This window comes from Lagopus muta, chromosome 14, assembly GCF_023343835.1.
Source record: "Lagopus muta isolate bLagMut1 chromosome 14, bLagMut1 primary, whole genome shotgun sequence".
Lineage (NCBI taxonomy): Eukaryota > Metazoa > Chordata > Aves > Galliformes > Phasianidae > Lagopus > Lagopus muta.
In genome coordinates this window covers 15075273-15094501 of record NC_064446.1, presented here as the reverse complement: position 1 = coordinate 15094501, position 19229 = coordinate 15075273, and the positions used below count along the sequence as shown (strand labels likewise).

General features: G+C 44.0%; 1 protein-coding gene across 4 annotated transcripts in view; it reads right to left on the bottom strand.

Moving 5' to 3' along the window:
• Positions 1 to 7480, bottom strand: part of LOC125700126 (core histone macro-H2A.1) — a 44630-nt gene extending 37150 nt beyond the window's left edge. The window contains exon 1 of one of the 4 annotated variants that reach the window (XM_048960438.1): positions 7323 to 7480. The gene's annotated coding sequence lies outside the window, so the exon portion shown is untranslated. The remainder of the gene's footprint in view (positions 1 to 7322) is intronic. The other 3 variants (XM_048960436.1, XM_048960437.1, XM_048960435.1) reach the window with 3 other exon arrangements.
• Positions 7481 to 19229: the final 11749 nt, after the last annotated feature.

Sequence of the window (19229 nt, the reverse complement as noted above, 5' to 3'; positions counted from 1 at the left end):
AACAGTGGTCTAAACATCCAGCAGCCCTCTGACGATTGTATCTGTGTTTATCTACGTGAAAAAACCTCCTGCTAATTCAGCTGTCAAATAGTTTTTTTTTCTCTTTGATTTCTGCTTAGGCTGTAAATACAAGCTGGCAAATCCAAAGAGAAGGAGAGTTTGCAGGCTTTCAGCATCATGCACTGGGTTTTAAAATCAACTTGGGGGAAAGGAGACTGTCCAAATGTTCCCTCCCTCCCTTCATCATGTCTGAGCTCCAGAGAAACCAGAGGTATGCATCACTGGTACATCCTAGCACTTTTCTACATGTCTAAACCCTAACTGAGGAGAATGCAAAGTCATTAATGTGATTATATACTCCTCAACAGAAGCTCTTTAAGCTTCATTTCCCATCATACCAGTTCTCTGTTTCCCTTTTATCTTTCTCTCATGTCCATACTGAATTCTCTCCTTCTCCTTATGAACTTGACTGTGTTTATTAACACCTGATTCCATGACTGAGCTCTGAATTAGGCCAAACAGGTTCACCAGCTCTACTTTTACAACTTCTGCTCTAACTTCTGATCTGCACCGACGTGTCCTGACGTCTTTTAAACTCCAATGAGTCACTGAGATACAGACTATGTAACTATCAAATGAGGACCATTCAGGATAACTAAAGAAACTCAAAAACCAGCCATTTCTTTTCCTTTCCACTTCCATTCTCTGCTCATCAAACATTCTGTAAGTACGTAACTCGTTAAGTGAACGAGTGTCAGCTGGCTTATTGATTGTTACAGGTAAACAAAACAATCCCAGGTTTTTTTTTAGCCAGACAAAAGTCAGACCACGTTTATGAAAGTGATATCAACAAACAGACAGGAAATTGGAAGGGGAGCCACTGAAAGCACCGCTTTCCCTCTCCTCACTGTGAGCTCAGCTCTGCAGCCACACTGCGAAGAAGACAAATGCCCACTGTCCTCCCTTGAGGAAATGAAAGGCACAACTGATTTTAAAACCCTCCAATTCAGCTCCAGCCTTCCATCTGAGCTCTGTCACTGTTAGGAAGATGGCTGGGTGTGGTTTCCAATTGGCTATGGGCTTTCTGCCTGCAAATATTCTCATAGGCTGCACTCCATTGTCATCATTGCCACAGATGTTTAATCTCATTAAGAAGTTCACTGAATTTAAGCACGAGAGCACACACAAGAAATATCCATGCTTCTAGCTTCCCCCTTCATTCTTCTGTTGTGTAACTGATCAGAATGACAAAAACCAGATTTTTTTCCATGGAAAACCTGCAACACTTAAATGGTAGAACTGTATGAATTGTTTGCCTAAATGCTCAAGGCTCTCCTTTTGGATGCCACGTAAGCCAGAATGCAAGTCACATTCAGATACACCTTCATTGCTCTATGCTAGCATATATAAATAGCAACTTGTGAGAATCTCAGGTAGCTTGCAAACTTCATTAATGAAAAAAAAAAAAAATCAGGTTCTTTATTGATACAGGGAAATCACAGTAATCCGCATATCAAGTGCGTTACACTGAATGCTAAATTAAGCATTTCATAATGAAGTGTCTCTATAAGACAAAAACTGGATTTTAACTGTCACAACAAGGTGCATTTTGTAATACACAACACTTCTAAAAGCAGGTAATTAATTCCCTGTGAAAATCAATTTACTTTCCGGAGCTGTAGCAAGGATACTGATGCTGATGCAGGATGGTGTGGGGAACCAAAAGTTGAAACTGGATACACTGTGTTAATTACAGATCTTACCTTCTAACTGGTTTGAGTCTAATCATTGGGATGGGAGCAATTCAACAGACTACCTGCACTCCCAGCAAAAAGGAAGAAAGAAAAAAAAAAAAGGGAAGAAATGATTATATTCAGGAGAATTGTTCAAATTGGACTGTATTCATTCTGGGCTGCGTTTTTCTACAAAGTCAGAATACAAAGTTGCACAATCCACGTCAAAGGAAGATAACAGTAGAGTAGAAAAGGGAAGTAAATAACTTTGAAATTCCCTGGAAAAGTTCTAAGCCCATCCCTGCTTCTCCATGCTGGGCAACGCAGTCAAAGGGAAGGGGGAAGAGAGCCCAAGGAACACCTTGCTGGATCAAGCTCTCCTTGGGAGCAGTGCAGCTCTGAGCTCCTACAAAACACCTCTGCAGATAGCTGTGGTCATCACCTATGAAATCCAGGTCACTGAATATGGGATGGTCAGAACAGATGGAAGAGAATATGGAAGTTCTTATCTCCTGACTGTTTTTATTCCCCTCCAGGAAAGCCGTATTCTGCTACATTTGGATCAAAGCATGAGTAAAATATGTGGCAATGCAGAATCATTACCAAAGCAGCTTTGAAGAATCTGAAGTAAATACAGCTTGCCAATCTAAAGGCCCAAATGGAATGGCCGTGCTGTAGCTGACAGCAGAAAGAGATGAAAGAGCACTGCCCTTTTTAGTCCCAAGGGAGCGACTGTTCACAGTGCAGTAAGGGAAATGGTTCCTTCATCTGCAGAAACAAACGGGTACCGTGTATCACTGTCTCTGGCTTTGTATCACAAGCAGTGCTAGCTCTGTTGTTGACACGCTGCCTATTGCTGTGGCCATGCTCAACCAACCATCCTCCCTTATCAGCACACACTTGGCTGTTCCTTTGCAGCATCTCTGATTTGGCGCTTGGGAGATGTTCTTCCCTTTAACATACTGTCTTCCAATGGATAACTTCAAACCTTCTGTCATCTGGAATTATCTCACACCACTGTATATAAAAGGGTGCATTTTCACATAAGCTTACTTTACCACTTCTGCAATGTCTAAGAGGTTCATTTCCCCCCTTTATTTTGTACTGCTTGTCACATTTATCTTATTTATGAGGGAAAACTTATCTAAACCAGAAAGGTGGAGTCTCAAATGTTGAACAAAGCAAGCACTTCTGCAACTTTAACGTAACGAGTAAATGTGATAAAATGTGTTTCAGGGCTTCTTGCCTCGAGGATCCCATTCTTATAACACACAGAAATTTAGACGCTGGGGGGAAGGAGGGAAGTCTAATTAGGTTTTAAGTACCGCTTTTCATTTTGCTGATCACCTTATTGAGAAGGGGCAAAGAAAACCTGGAATGGGAGTTCTTGGGGTTTAACTATGGATTCAGGAACCTGAACCTGCCTGTCCTGCCTTTGAGAAAGGGTTGGAGGGCCCAAGGAGCTCTCAGTGTCTTCTTCAGTTCTGGTTCTCTACACCTCAAAAAGTACAGAAAGAACATAGATTTCACTTGCAGCAAACACAAAGAAATGTATTGAAGTTAGATGTAAAGAGCACGGCAACAGATCAAAACCCAAAGAAAACTGTGTGCCTTACATGTTCTCAAATGGTTTATCTTTGTAACACCAGAAACTCTGGATCACGGCCAATGTTAATGAACCAGAGCTGTCTGCTGAGTCACTGCAAGCCTGCAGATGAGGAAGGCAGGGCTCACCAAAGGGAACTTTATCACATCTACCATAGTTCAGACTGGATTCGGGCAGGAGGAAAAACAAAACAGAAAGAAAATCACAGTCCGTCTTTTTCTTTCTTACTCCTCTCTTGCCTTGGCAAGAAAATTACTGAAAAATACACTAAATGTATTTAAAAGTGCATATGTATGTGTGTATATATATATACACACACACACTTTGTATATGTATGTGCTGTGCCACAGATTGCCCTATCTGCAGCACCAGATTCGTGGCCTTTTGAAAAGCTCTCCAGGACTGCAGCAAGACTCACACTGCTTTCTGAAGCTCCCAGATTCACAGAAATGAGAATACCATGGTATATTCACTCACAGTGAAGATTCAAACTACAAGGCCTGCTGTCAGATCTTTGCAAGCCAGAAATACGCATTCCAAGAAACAAAATAATGATCAGGTATAGCAACAAAATCAACGTAATTGATATTTTACTGGTTGAAATTGGCTGTTGGCCACAATTTTCTGTACAAAGATAGATACTCTACTTTTAAATGCCATTTTCCTAAAGTGATCACAGGCATCTGCTCTTCTGAAAAGCTTAACATCATATAGCTCTGGAGTCCTTGACCACACATCCTAGTAAAATATCTCATCTCCAATAGCTCAAATGCCAGCACTTCATTCTCAGTCAGTGTGACTCTTTTATCAAACAGCAGTAATAATTAAAAACAACAATACTAACAGCTTTCAGGTACCGATTCTTAACGACTTAACACATTACTGAGAGTTCTACTGCTGTCAGATAGGGGTTGCTCTCACCAGGGTTACCTGAGTGCATTAACTGCACTTAGATCTACAAGATCACATCTGTAAGTACAGTGGAATGCAGTACACCATTACTACAATAGGAAAAATGCTAACACTGAGCAATTCCTTTCCTCCTCTTTCCAGGAGGAAGACTAAGCTGAAAAGTTCACTTTTGTATCACAGGAGCTTACCAGCAATGCTATTTTCTTTTCACTGCTCCAAAAGATTAACAAGCAAGAGCTGCCACTCCATCTAAAATCTATTTATGTACCATAATAATAGCTGCTCACTGAACTCATTTTGAAAAGATGTGCTTGAATTTGCTTTGACAACTAATTTGCTCTCTTCTTGGCCGATCAGAAACTAGTTTGACATATTTATAAAGTGCACTGCTTATAGAGTCAGCATTAAACGGTCTTTATTAACGCCTGTCCAACACAACAGTGTCTCAGTCTGTGACCAGGGTTTCCAGATACTACAGTAATACAAGAAGAGCAACTCAGCAATCATTTGGTCTGGTGTGATTTCAAGTTTTAGCTTAAGCACTTTATCAAAGCAGTAATTCTTTGTGGTCTGAAAAAGACGAGTGAAACTGGTTGCAAACCAGCTGCTCTGGCACTACATTGATTTCTTATCTGGAAAGGCAGCAGTATACATTTATTTTCACTCCAACAAATCAAAGAATATTCCTCATCTACAAATGCCTTACAGATGTCCTGAAGGTGAGGGAGACTACAACTCCCATCATGGCAATGTGAAAAGAGAAATAATATTTTCATCAAACCCATGTGCAGAAGAAGATACTATTGCCCAATTTTATTCAGCTGGCTGAAATCCCTTCCTCCCACAATGGGAACCAAAACTCCAAAACAAATACCTCCTTAATGTGCAAGCCCCCACCATGAACAGTGATGGGAGATGACAAAAGTTTTAGCTGGGCACCCTGCCACCAATAGACAGGAAAATGTAAATACAGTTGTCTTTGCTGACCAGTTGGGAGCACTAGCATGAAAATAACACATTTGTGTGTTGCAGCTTTCTGTACGTTAGGTAGGAAGCACAGGATTCGATACAAGCCATGAGGCTGTTTTATAAATTCAGAAGAAAAACTGTTTCAAAGAACATTTTGAGAACTTGTTTTCTGCTTGACATTTTGGACAACAGCAAAAACACAAAGAATTCAGGCAGATGTTTCCAATGGAAAATTCAGAAGTGTACTATGGATGTTGTACTGCTGATGGAAGACAGTGCAAGAACTCAGCCCACTGCCTTGAATGATGTGCTTTGAGCATCACTGCATCGCTGTTTTAGGAACAAGTAGTACAAGCTGAATCCTGAACATCCTCTCTTCTAGCTAAGGCACCCAAGCCTCTCTGCATGCATCCCCTCAGTGCACTTTCCTACAGATACTGCATCTAGCTCACTTTTCCCCCAAATCTACCTCAAGGAAGCAAGGAGCTGACAAAACCTGATGCTCCCTGAACTGGCTGCTGGGTCAATAACCTTTCTCCCAAGGGAGGCTCTCTCTAGAGGCTCCTTTTTCTCCCATGGCATCAATTACATCTTCCTGCTCCTTTATCCCTACCCTGCGAGTTTGCAGTTGGGGTTTTTCTTTTCGTTAATGCTGATTTATGAAATAAGCAGTGCTTAAGTACTCTTCCTATCTTACTGTCATTAAGCCAAATTCTAGTCTTAGCTATGAATTTCTAAATCATTTATGGGCATCAAGAGTTATGCACTGGGTTTACTGGTGATCAGAAGCCTATGCCTCAGTTCTGCAACAAACAAACTCTCAGTAACAAAACAGAGTTACTCTGTAGGACCATAATGGGTCAAGAAAACATTGGTGTGATAGATTATGACACAACACAGCAAAACAGCCTCCAACACTACCTGGAAAAAAAACAACAAACAAAAACAACAACACTGCATCAGAACAACCTGAAGCTGCTGCCTGGGAAAAACACAGTATAACTCTTTCAGACAACTTCTAAAGACACAACCAGGACTTGGCTGAAGGCTGCTTGATACAAAATACATCAATCAACAGCACCCATGTTTGTCAAAGCAATTGTAGTGGTCTTGCTTACGCCTAATTCTTTCTGCTCCCTGTTGTGCTTACAATCCCAGGTTCTGCTTTCAATAATTGCCTCCCTGCTCCTCAGTTCATTTATTTCTGTTGACTCTTAGGACTGGGGGAGAGGTGGCAGATCTGCAAAGTTCCCCACAGACCTGTTGCTAAGTCACAGCCTCACACAGTTCTGGGGGAAAGATGATCATTCACTTCTGCAGTCAAGAAATAAACCAGCCTCTTGCAGACACCTCACAGCAGCATCTCCTTCCACCAACACCAGCAAAGCGCCTCTGCTACCAAGCCAACTCCAGATGCAGCCTTCTGCCCCTGGCTCCTGCAGATACACGGGAACCCAAGGACTCCAGACGGGAAGAGTTACAGAAGCAGGGGCTCCCTTAGCGACTCTCCTGCCGGCACAGCCGTGTTTGCCTGCCCACAGCTGGAGGACACCGCATCCCCCGCCCTGAACTACGGCTGTCCCCGGCCCTGCAGGCAGACACACCGCAGGCTGACAGCTCTACCACAACCAAGACCCCCTCCCTTTTCTTTTTTCTTTTTTTTTTTTAAAGCTCATCTTCACCATCCCAGGATGCTTCGGACATCTCTGCCAACGGTTCTCAACCCGCCGTCGGGCTTTGTTTCCCGGAGCCGTTTACCGTCTGGCACGAACTTGGGCGCCGCGCTGACAGCGCACCCCGCTGCTCCCCGCCAGGAGGAAGGCAGGCAGGCTGGCTGCAGGAGCCGGCCGCTCTCGGGCTTCCTTCCAACCCCTCGCCGCACACTCCGAGCACAAACAACACCCCGCTGCCACTACGACAAAAAAAAAAAAAAAAAAAAAAAAAAGAAAGAAAGAAAAAAAAAAAAAGCAGACAGCTCCCTCCGCTCCGCCTTTCCCTCAGCCAGGCGGCAGCCGGGACCCCTCTCCTCTCAGCGCCCCCCGCCCCGCTCAGCTCTCAGCACGGAGAACGGCCGCTGCGAAGGGCGGGCGGCGCCCACTTACAGCGCGGCTCCCGGCGGCGGCACCAAGATGTCTCCCGGCGGCGGCGGCCCCGCTCCCGCTGCCTGCGCTCCGCCCGCGGGGCCAACGGGAACGGCTGGACGGGCTGGCGGCGCGCTCCCACAATGCCGAGCGCTGCCTGGCGTCACATCCCTCCAGTCCTCCTCCTCCTCCCTCACCGCGGCTCTGCCCCCCGCCTCGGCCCGGTGCTGTAACGGTCGCCCCTGACGCAGCCCCGCCCTCCGCCTCGCCGCCTCCTCCTCAGGGCTCCGGCCCTGCTTCCCCCTCTCCCCAAGCAGCAGCCCGGTGACTCTGGGAGGCTTCCCGTAGCTGCAAGCAGCCCTGGCGGCAGTCAGGCTCCTCCACGGAGAGCCGCTCCTTGCAATCAGGCTCCTCCATCTACAGCCGCTCCTCTCTCGCAAATGTGTTCTGCTCCTAAATCCTTACAGGGTGAAGCGGACAAAGCGGAGGGTTAAGGCCGCGTTCTTTCCCTGAGCGGCGTTTGAGGGGATGAGAAGCCCTGACTGGATTGCTCGCTCTGCTCCTCGCGCTGTACAAAAATGGCTTGCTGCCATTTTGCAAAGGCCCCAGATGGAGCTTTGGGAGGAATTGATGCTGTGGAGGCACAGATGTCCTTGAGCACACCTTGCTGTGCTGGGAGCACACAGTCACAGAGCACAGGGCCCGCTGTCCCCTCAGCACGCTCCTGTCCTCGCCCAGCTGCTCCCAGGCTCTTCTGCTGCCGCTCTGCAGCACAGCCTGCAGCCTTTCCCGGTGCTCCTTCCTGTTCTTTGCAGGCTGGAGCTGTGGCAGGTGACAGCAGCACTGTGACACAGCATCATTGCTATTAAACCTTTGGCGAGAAGGGCTGAGGAGCAGCTGGGAGAGGGAAGGGGTTTGTCTCATCTACTCACACTGCAGCTCTCCTTATTTTTACTTGGTCATGTAAAAAGAAAAGCAGAAAGAAAGAGGGTGGCACAAGGAAGAAAAAAATTCAGGGGCAAAAGGCAGATCGTACTAAAGAGATGTAGGTTAGCGTTGCACCTGGTTTGAGAAACATCACTCAGAAGAAGCTTCTGAAACAAAGGGACTGAAGGCGTAGCACAGGCTGAGCTGTGCACAGTGCTACAGCAGGCCTACAAAAGCATGCTGTGTGCAGTTCTGTGAGCTCAGTTCTTACAAATTCACTGTTCTCATTTGTACAAATGGCCAGGATTGGTCTGCTTGTTAGTGCAGCTAAACTCCTGGTCTCCCAAGACATCCCTCATTACGTTTCAGTGCAGCATGCAGTCAAATGCAGGCACGGTGTGACTGTGTGCCCTGAGCACTCACTGCAGGCTGAATGAAATGCCTGCAGATTTGCTAAACAAAGGCTCTCTGCTGAGTAAAGCACTGAGTAGATCCTGTCTGCCCTTCACTTAAAGATGTGCCTACATTCCTTATTAGGCCATCTACCATGGGATCATTGCACACAGCTGAGGACGCACACTGCTTTCCCCATGTTCCCATCATGCTCCATCTCCCACCTCCTCCTCTGCATTCACACTGCAGCCAAGCTCCACTCCCTTCCCTTGCCCACACACAACTCTTCCTGCAGGCTGCAAGAGCACAGAGCAGAACAGCTCCTGCGGTGCTTGCCTCACCCCACCCCATTTTGTTGTCACCCACACAAATGTTACTAAAAACCAAACCAACCAAAGACACCCAAATATCTCTGTTGTCAGAAAAAGCTGCAAAGGTCTGTGTGGAATTTGAAGAATATGCAACATTGCTTGTCTAATGGGGCTGATACAAGTCTACTAGGTGAAGACAGTTATCTTAAAAGCCAACATAGCTTGCTTTCTGTGCCCTTGTACTGTCATTGTTCATATTGTCTCTTTTTAAAGTGAATCTCTGGAATTTGAGCCTTTGAAGAAAGCTTTCCAAACACAACTGGGACAGGCTCTGGAACTTCCTGAGTTTGCAGAGAGCCCAAACAATTTGTGCCTGGAATAGGATGCTAGTGTAGAAGCAGTGGATGATCGTTTTAATGTTAACTTTGACTGCCTCACCTCCCACTGGAGGACAGATTCATCATACTGGCTGTCTGCTGGGTCTGCAAAGAGGGTTCATTCTGTCTGGCTTTGAAAGCACACAACATGGCACAAATGATTTTCTAAAAGGGAGAATCGCTTACAGAAGTCTGTAAAACAACACTGAATAAACTACCTCACTGAAACAAACCTTGGCTTCGGTTTTCTTCCCTTTGCCAAATTAGTGATATATTTATTTAGATCAAGAATGATAAAAAGCACCTTTCTAAGAGCTCTGCTGCCCTTATGGTTTATATAAACAGTTTGTGTTCTTACATTCCCATGTCCGTACTCATTTTGACACTGACTCTGTAATCAATATGAGCGACACCAAGGGACTGTTTGTAGAAGACAGTTTTGAGTGACTGAGAATCTAAATAGCCAACTTGTTTATGCAGCATAGATAGCAGAGAAGGAAATATCCTTTGAGAGGGACAGAGTGGTGGTGTGGTGGTGGGGGGGGGGATGCAGCTGATGTAGTGTTCTTAAACATAGATAAGCATTTTTCACTTTGGAATAGCTACCTTAATTCTGATTGTGACCTCATTAGTCACTGGTGTTTTTGTGTTTATTACACTGGATAGTTCGAATGCATGGCCTAGGTTACTTCAGTTTGCTGAAATATTTCCACAGGATTTAGCGTGCAAAGCCAACAGACTCCTGCTGGTTTCCTTCAACCTTCACTTGGTCGAGAGAAAGTTCAGATTCCCCAGACATGACCGACCTCTCAGGAGGGGCTTCTGAAACTCCTTCAGTTGCTTAGTCTGCTCTCTTTCTGCAGACTATACCACTGATCCATGCTTCATTTAACCCCTTAAAGTCAGGTAGCAATCACATCTATGTGCCTGTAGTATGTATGATGCCACTGACATCCTCACTGCATCAGATGGGCACGGTGACCTCCTACCAAATCCAGTCAATGCTCATCACACTGCTAATGCACTGCACAGACCTAGAATCCATCCCTCCTGACAGCAGAGGGTATTAACTGTGATTTCCAGCAGGCTGACACTGGCCTCCATACAGATTGCTGTAATCCAATGTGATTATTGTTGTCGTGAGAAATTCTGCACTACAGAAGTTGAATGTACGTGGAACAGGTCTTTTCTTTCACTTAGTCCTGGTTTCCTGCCACCATAAAAATATGCAGATCCACCATTATTCAAAATTAACCCATCAGAATCAGGAGCTTTTGCAAGCAAGATTGATCACAAACACCTAACACTGGTGCTGGAACATGTGCTGGCGTGAGTTTTGGTACATATTTTGAGCAGGATCAGAGCCATTGATCATAATGATCCATTTTTAGCTTCATTATACAGATAGAAAACTGCTGGAAAGCTTGATTTCCAGCGTGCCTCATAAAACCAGCTGACTTTGTGAGCTGCTGTTTGATATCCAGCTGCCCTCTACCTCAGTCAAACAGAGTTAATTTCATTTTCAGGTAGTCACTCTTAGCTCTGATATCCACATCCCAGGGATTCTGATCATACAGTTCCCCTCTTCTGAACGTCAAAAATAATTATTTCCTCTTGCCTCAGTTTTCTCAAAGCACTGTTGGCTCTATATTGTTGCCAGGCTTGTTATGCTGTAACAGAAGTGTCAACTGATGCTAATATGTTACGGTTAGATTGATACTTTCAGGCACAAGTGGGTGTCTGGGACTCATTTTCCAGCCTGGTAAACAGCCTGCAAGTTACAGCACGTAATTGACTTATTTTGTTCAAAACCTCTTTGGTAGGCAGGCCACCTTTTGTGCCATTCCACAAAAGAAATTTGGGACAAACTAAATTCTTGAATCTCTATGCCATTTTTATAATTGCATTCTTCCAGAAAAATATCACCTATGCTAATTGTTACCAATGCTTAACCCCTCCCATAAAAAAAAATCTTTAATCACTTTGAATTTTTTTAAGCTAAAAATACTTTTTTCTAAAAGAAAGGGTTTTTTTTTTCCATTGCAAATCTTGAAAATTAAAAATTGCACTTTTTAACCTGGATTATGAAGTCCCTTATGCAGATAATGGATGCTGTGATTAAGAACATGACAAAGTTGGTACCATCATAATTAATCTGTAGAGAAGAGAAAACATTGACCTCCAGTGTAACGCATTTCAAAGCCTCCTCCTTCAAAATAAAAGCCAGCTAATGCATTTCAAAACATACCTCACTTAAATAAAAGATAAATGCTGTTTTGAATTATAGAATTGGTAGCAAAACTGCTGCAATGTGACGCAGAGACATCAGGAAACATCAGTGCTTATCTCCCAGCAGCATGGAAGAAGCGTGCTCTAAAATAAGACCGAAGCACACAGAACAGGAGCACTGATCTGCCTCTGATGTCAGCCCTGAGCATCACCTGATTCAGGCTGTGTGTTAAGCATCACAGTTGATTTCCTTCTGATATTCTTCTGGCCTCCTGCATGACTGCTTTTTTAATGTCAAGTGGATGGGGGAAAGTTCTGAGTTATTGTGCAAATGAAGTATTAAACCTAAGAGTTATGTTTTATACCACGAAGCCAGAGGATTCAAAATTATGTCCCACGATGATCCGCTCAGAGATTCCTCGTAGCTGGTGGAAAGCTTGGTGAATAGTCATGCAACAACTCATATTTCTTATTTTTAGTTATTAAATCCCATAGCTTCCACAATGTTAATTTTCCATGTAAGCAATAGCTACGGTTGCCAGAGGGATTTTATATAATTGCAGATGGTAGGAGACAGAGTCAGTAATTGCAGAAATGCAAAGGGAGATGTCCAGGAGATGATCTTCTATTAAGATGTGGCTGTTGCTATGGAATACTTTACTAACTGCTCCTCTGTGTGAGAGCTCTATGATGCATCACTTCACATAACAGGTTATTTTTAAAACGAACCAATTCTCATTTCTTTGCCTCCAAAAGCAAAATCAGATCACGTCTCTGAGGAACATTAATTGAAAAAGCTCCTGTGCTGGACAAGAGACATTATCTAGAATATGGTTCATGGAGGATTTGAGAGGCTGCTATATCACCATTCAGGCAGCACTGCAGTCAAGGACTTGCAAAGTCATCTCATGAGATTAACCCTACTCATTAAATTAAGATCTGCAGTTGTGAAGATCATTGTCATAGCAAACAAAAGATCACTAGAATCACTCAATTTAAACAACTTTATAAATTTGTTTACATCACAGCAACCATTGCAACTTCTGTTTATTTTGAAATAAGTTACTGAAACACAACGGAAAGTAAAGCAGCAACAACAATGCAGCAAGGTCCTAGGATGCAGCAAGTGAGGATTTTAACATGCGCGGACTTCGGCAAGTGAGGATTTGCTCAAATGCAACAGCTGTGAGCACAGAAATAAAGGAAAGAAGCTTCTTCAGAAGGCCTCAGGTAAGTAGGGATCTCCACCAAGATCCCTTTACTGCCACTGCCAACCCTTAAATGAGGTCTGGGAAGGGGTGAATCCTGGCTCCAGCCCTTCAGGTCACTCATCTGCATTGCATGCACCTGAGTCCCCTGGGCTGGCCCTGCTTTCCCACCAGGTGCTCCATCACTGCTTCAGACCCTGACTGAGCATTTCTGCTACACTTCTCTGTGCAGATAAAGGAGCATAAAGCAACAAATGGTAGTATTTGATACCAGTTTGCAATTGAGACTGAGCTGAGAATTGTCCCTGTGTGTTTGTGGCAAAAGTGGCTGAAGGACCCAAGGAAGTGCTGGGGGAGCAACAGCCACTCCAGTGCTTTGCTGGGCTGGGTGCTCCATCCCTGTCTGTGGGATGTAATCGGGGTGGGCTAAGAAAACAGGCATGGGCTGTCATAAATGCTGGCTCAAAAATGTCTGCCAAGTCACTTTGTAACAGTCTGCCTTCAGCTCTTTGTGGAGCAGAAAAGCTATACATGGGGACAATAGAAAAAACACCATTCAGGAATATCCATGAATATGAAGTTCAATTGTCTGTGTAATGACTGGAACACATGGAAGTTTTCCCATGGCTAGATGGAAAAAAAAAACAAACTTAAGGAATAAAGAAAGCAACATCTCCCTCTGTGGGAATCACCTGTACTGCACCCCAGCCTCTGGCTCCCAAACCTTCACAGAGCTGACCACACATCTCCAGCTGCTTCTGCTGCTTGCAGATGGGTGTAGGGCTGACACTGAGCAGATGCTGAGGGGATGAACCATAACCAATTATTCCTAACTGAAGTCTTGGTTTCCTGACAACTATTCAGAACTTGTGAATTTAAAGAGTTTACACATGTTAAGGAGAAACCCAATGATTATTGCTGAGTTTTGCTCTTTTTTTCTTTTTTTTTTCCCATGTGCTTTGCAATATGATTGTGCTCCCACGCCCTGCTTTTGATGGGGTAGCCAGCATGCAACTAAGTGTGCATCCCTAAGACCATATTTCTACATGATTCCTGGAAGAAGGAACTCATTATACAAAGGCAGGAAACTCAAGCACAGGTCTAGAGATGTTTAGAGAAGTCTAGAGATGTTAGAGGCAGGTTTCTTTGTCATTTTCACATTGTCACAGAGCACAAGAAGAAGAAGCAGGTATCTGTAATGCACAAATAGAAAAGATTTATTTTCCTTCCTTCCTTCCTTCCTTCCTTCCTTCCTTCCTTCCTTCCTTCCTTCCTTCCTTCCTTCCTTCCTTCCTTCCTTCCTTCCTTCCTTCCTTCCTTCCTTCCTTCCTTCCTTCCTTCCTTCCAGAAAAATATCCTCTGTTGCTGTCTTTACACAAACCCCTACAGATGATTTTGGGTTATGCTATTCCCTTCTACTCCTTCCTTGCTAATTCATCTGATTACGTTTTTGTTCATAAAAAGTGGCTTATGGTAAGCACTGGGCTGAATATCTGTGAGAGATCTGCCAGGATACTGGTTTGGTGGTGCCATGAGGGTCATGGAGAGGCTCCTGGATGAACCAGGCAAGCAGGGTTAGTCTTGTGTGCCGGTTGATCTGTCCCTCATCTCAAACCTTGAAAATCAAAGCATTCTCCAGGTGATAGTTGTGGTGAATACTTTCCAAACACATCATACAATAGAAATACAGTCACATATATGGTTTATTGGAAAATAAATGAATGTGAAATACAAATATGAGAGAAAATGAAAATCTAAATACTTCTATGCATACTTTGGAAGGGAAATAATATTTGGTGACTTGCAGAGCACTGACTGTTGTGGACAAGCCCCACGTCTTGGGAATATGCCTCCCAAATTAGTTTTTGATTTCTCAGTGAACTGAATTCTCAGAGGTTTCCATCTCATTAATATGATAACATTTTTCTAAGGCCTGGCCAGTTTTTAGAAAGTAAGAGATGTGCAGTTTGATGCTAAATTGCCCTTATCACAGGTGGAAGCATTTAGTAGTGCACAGTACTTGAATACACCTCACATTCTTATGCTTCTTATGCCCCTCATATTCATCTGCTTTATATGGTTTTTTTTCCACTGAAGTTGCTTTTTAGGCACTAAGATTGAAAAAAACAAAATCCAAACTTTCTTTCAGAGCATGGTTTTATAAAAACATAGGCGTGCAGGGACTTTCAGTGAAATTAATGTCCACTGTCTGCACCAACCTCACTGCCTGCATTATCACGCATATGCATCATGCTCTGCATGCGTATGTACAGTTCAGTGCACTGTTATGTAATTATTTGACAGTTGTGGAAGCTGGATTTGGCAAATGAAGCACCATCTGGTTACACAACCACTACCTCAAGCCTGCTTCATAAAACATAATCTCTCTCTCTCTCTCTTATTTTTTTGTTTTTGGACTGGTGCAGACATTTTTTACTCCTCCATAGTCCAATATGCATTCCAGTATTTCTATACTGTTCTAGCCAACATTTTCAAAGGTGATCAGTGATCTTGCAAAGCAGAGCTATGTCTATTAAATAGAGGTTTCAAAATCAGTAATCCCCTTGGAATGTCTCACCTAGTCTTTTTCTTAGTTGGATGTATCACCAGATTATTCTTAAGCCCGTAACCACTGAAAAGGGATGAAGCTTAAGCATCCTTGGTGAGAGGACATGATGCCATTAAGGAGCTCAGCCAGCAGGTGGAGTTTAAATTGCGTTTAAGCAGCAGAATTCGGTCTCGGGTTTAGGCTTAGACGGAGATGTGCTACTGGAAGTGCCTCTTACCGACAGCTCTAGCAGAGCTTTGGATCGTTAAAGCTTCCATGAGCTGTCAGGCCATTTAGCTGTGTGCCACATCACTGGTGCAGTGTTGGCACGTATTAACTCACTCACACTGACTTTGAAGTGTGGAGGAGTACAGAATAATAGCTACTATATGTAAATTAATTTTAAAGTCATCTGTCAATTTTAAACATACCTGAATCAACAAGAAGGGAAGAGGGACACTCAGCTGACCTGAATTCCCAATTTAGCTCTTTTATTTTTTGCCTTGGTTCCTAAAAGGGAAAAAATCGGATAAGATTTGATGACAACATTTCACTGCAAGCTGCAGTAAGAAATGAGAGGGTCAAGAAGTAGCTGACAAAAATCATAATGTTCCTTTGGTAGCAATGGGAGGCAGATGAGAGAGGGGTTTATTACATCTGTCGCTAAGCTGTATTATGAATCCAGAGCTGAACAGCAGCCAAAGCAAGAGAAGCCAGAGCTGGCCGGCCCTTGGAGCAGCATGTCTGGGGCTGGCATCTGCCTGGGAATGGAGCCAGGCTCCAGGGCTTATACCTCCAGCCCCAAGATGAACTGTGTGGTCTGGCACCGCTTTATCTTACACTGAGAGCTCTGGATAAGGTTAAAGGCAAGACCTGATTTATGAGTGTTTCTGTGATAAGCTGCTCTGTTCTGGATGCAGCCTCTGCTCTTATACCAAAGACAGCACGGGAAGCATGCAAGGCTGCAAAGAAAAACAATCACAGGCTGTGCTTTGGCTAGTGAAGATATAAGCACTGCTGGCACCCAGAGAAATCCTTATGCTGCACTTTACAGCAAAAAATTAGTAAATAAATAAGTAACTGCATTGTGCTGTAGGGATTTGAGGGGTGAAATTTTGTACCTTTCCAACACGAATGGCTTGCAGAGCCTCACAGAGAGGGAGACTACAAAATCCAGGCTAATACTGGACACAAGAATGAGCAGGAGCATGCAAAAAGGAAAGAGAAAGCCAACAAGCCAGGCAGCTCAGGGCCTGCCAGGTTACCCTGACTTCCTCTGAGCTATGTGGTAAAGAAAGGAAATTGGCAGCCATTAAAAGCAGATGATGACACAACCCTATTGCTGCTGAGACAATGCGAATTACAGGCAGAGCAATGATGAAAAATGTGCAGGCTGAAATTTCAGTTTGTAGAGGCTACAGAAAAGCTTTAATCTAAACTAGATCCATTCTTGGACTGGTGGCACTGAACCAGTGACAAAGGGCTCAGAGATGAAATACAAAGCAAAACCAAAAGCGTGTTCAGAGATATTGACACAGGCTGCTGAAAAACTACTGAAAAATGCCCAGGCTTTGGAGGAATTGAAATGTCTTCCAGGTCCTGGCATCTGCATCTGAGCTCATATGCTGAAATCAGCAAGGCACCTGCTCAGCAGAGTGCCTGGGAAGACAGAAGGAAATAGTGGAAGCTGTAAAACTGAAGAGTGAATTGCTGTTAATGTCTCAGCACCCATCAGAGGCACAGCAGCCAATGAGCAGATGGACAAATGGTGCTATGTCCAAGTAACATTAAACAGAGCTCCAGAATTTACTACCAAGTACCCTCACTTCAGTGAATGTATTCCACCTGGCAAAAAGGAAAAAATTCTCCATACTGAGAACCAGGAATTGAAAGTTGGCAAACGCTGCTGGGCAAGGCAAGCAAAAGCTGGGCAGCGTCTCAGGAGCAGCCCACCCTGGTGTCCCAGGCAGCACATCCCATTTTCTCTTACATCAACCTTTTGATTATCACCTCAGAACTCAGCTGTGTGATTACAGTCTGCCCCAGAGGTTGGCTTTGCTGATGGAAGGACTTGCTCCATGCCCGATGTTCCAGCTTCACGCTATCCTGCAGCTCACTGTCAGGCAGTGCTGAGTCAGCAGCTCACACCATGGTGACTTCTTAAGGAAAGCTGCAAAAAGAAAAAAAACCCAAACATCTGGCGTTTCACACTTGAAAAGATACACTGTGAAATGCCTTCCCGGTCTCTCTATGCAATGCTATAAACCTTCCTAAACTAGATGAAGGATACTCAGCCAAGATCAGGCTGTTTCTTTAATTTAGCCCTTTCTCATGTTATTTTCTTTAGACTCCAAGCAAAATCTAGCAGGCAATCAGTGGAGAATGAGACCCTGAAGACAGATTGGATCCCAACAGTAAAGCAAGACTTTGATTCCCACACATCAACTGCAATATTTCCAACATGCTGATTTCTATTTCAGACACCAAAAGAATTGAATGGGCATTGAATAAAAAGAAGAGAGAAAGAATTCCAAGTTGCTGTATAAGATAAAAGGAGGATGAGGAAGCATAGGATTTTACCTTCTGAGACGTGTTTGTATCTTAGTCCACCAATCCCCTGATGAACTCCAGATTCACTCGGGTTTGCTGCTCATTCAGCGTGACCTTGGCCTTCTCAGACACTGGGGAGGTGGAAACAACTTCCTATGGGAGCATTGCAACTCTGGCTCTGCTGCAATGTCTCTGTGCAGGGGCTGAACTAAATTTGGGCATTTCACATTTCCCATGGATGAGCAGTGCTTGGACAGTCATCATTAGGGCTGAAGCACCATAATCCCCCTGTGTGCTTTGGCACCCAGAGACACTGAGAAGAGGCCAGTGGCATTTTAGGGATGTGCCAGAACAATGGCAAATGGCACGCAGGCGGGGGAGAGCCAGGCTTCACTTCATTATTCAGTAAATTACAACAGATGGTTTAAAAATTACATCATCTGCTGTAACCTCTTGTTTTCAGCAGAGATTCATGCCATCACCTCAGCCTGAAGACAAAGCAGACAGTGGATGTTTTATTATTACCACATCTTTGCCCATTTTTACCAGTCTGAGGGCACAAGGAGGGAGAAATACAAGACGAGGAGAGAGCACTACAGAAAATTGTCCCCTTAAGTTTCTAGAAAACTGGTGTTTCTTTCATTCAATACCTTGCTCCAGTGCTTTATCCCGTACTGCATAGCTGTATGTGTGCAGAAGACCTATGACAGGCTACTGCTTTATTTAGGCTGTTCCCCACCATGTATGTTCATGAAACAGCTGCCTCCTGCTGCAGTGAGAGCTGGTTGTGGCAGTGGCTGCTGTGTGCATGCGTGCAGCTCCTCTGCAGATGGCTGCTCTGGAGTTGCTGTGATACAAACACAGTGCTGATTTGCAGAGCTCCCTTCTTTAAATTCAGGAAATAGATCAACAGGCTGTGAAAAGCAGCTCTTTAATGGGCAAGTGCAACCCCTAATTTTTGCTATCTGACTGGATTAGCTACTGAGGTTATAATAATGAGGTTGTGATCAGTTAGCAATGTATAAGAATTGCCATTGACTGTTTATAAGAGGGGATTATAGAGTGAGAAGTAAATGGATTTAACACTGCAGCTGGAATGAGCAGATATGAGCTATTGATGCTGCAGGAGAATCAATCAGAAGAAAATTTGCTGATTTGATCTAATAAAGACCTCTGTCAGGCATACATCGTGAAGATGAGTGTTTTCTCGTTAGGCAGCCCTTGCAGTGTATTTCATAAGGTAGTTTTGCTTTCCTTTATGGTGTTATTCATCAGTGCACTGGACTGTGTAAAACACGAGTACAGCACTCTCCCATTATCCAGACAGCATTAGCTGAATTGCATCTGTTCCTCTGGAAGGTACACAGGAGACCTGGATCTGTATT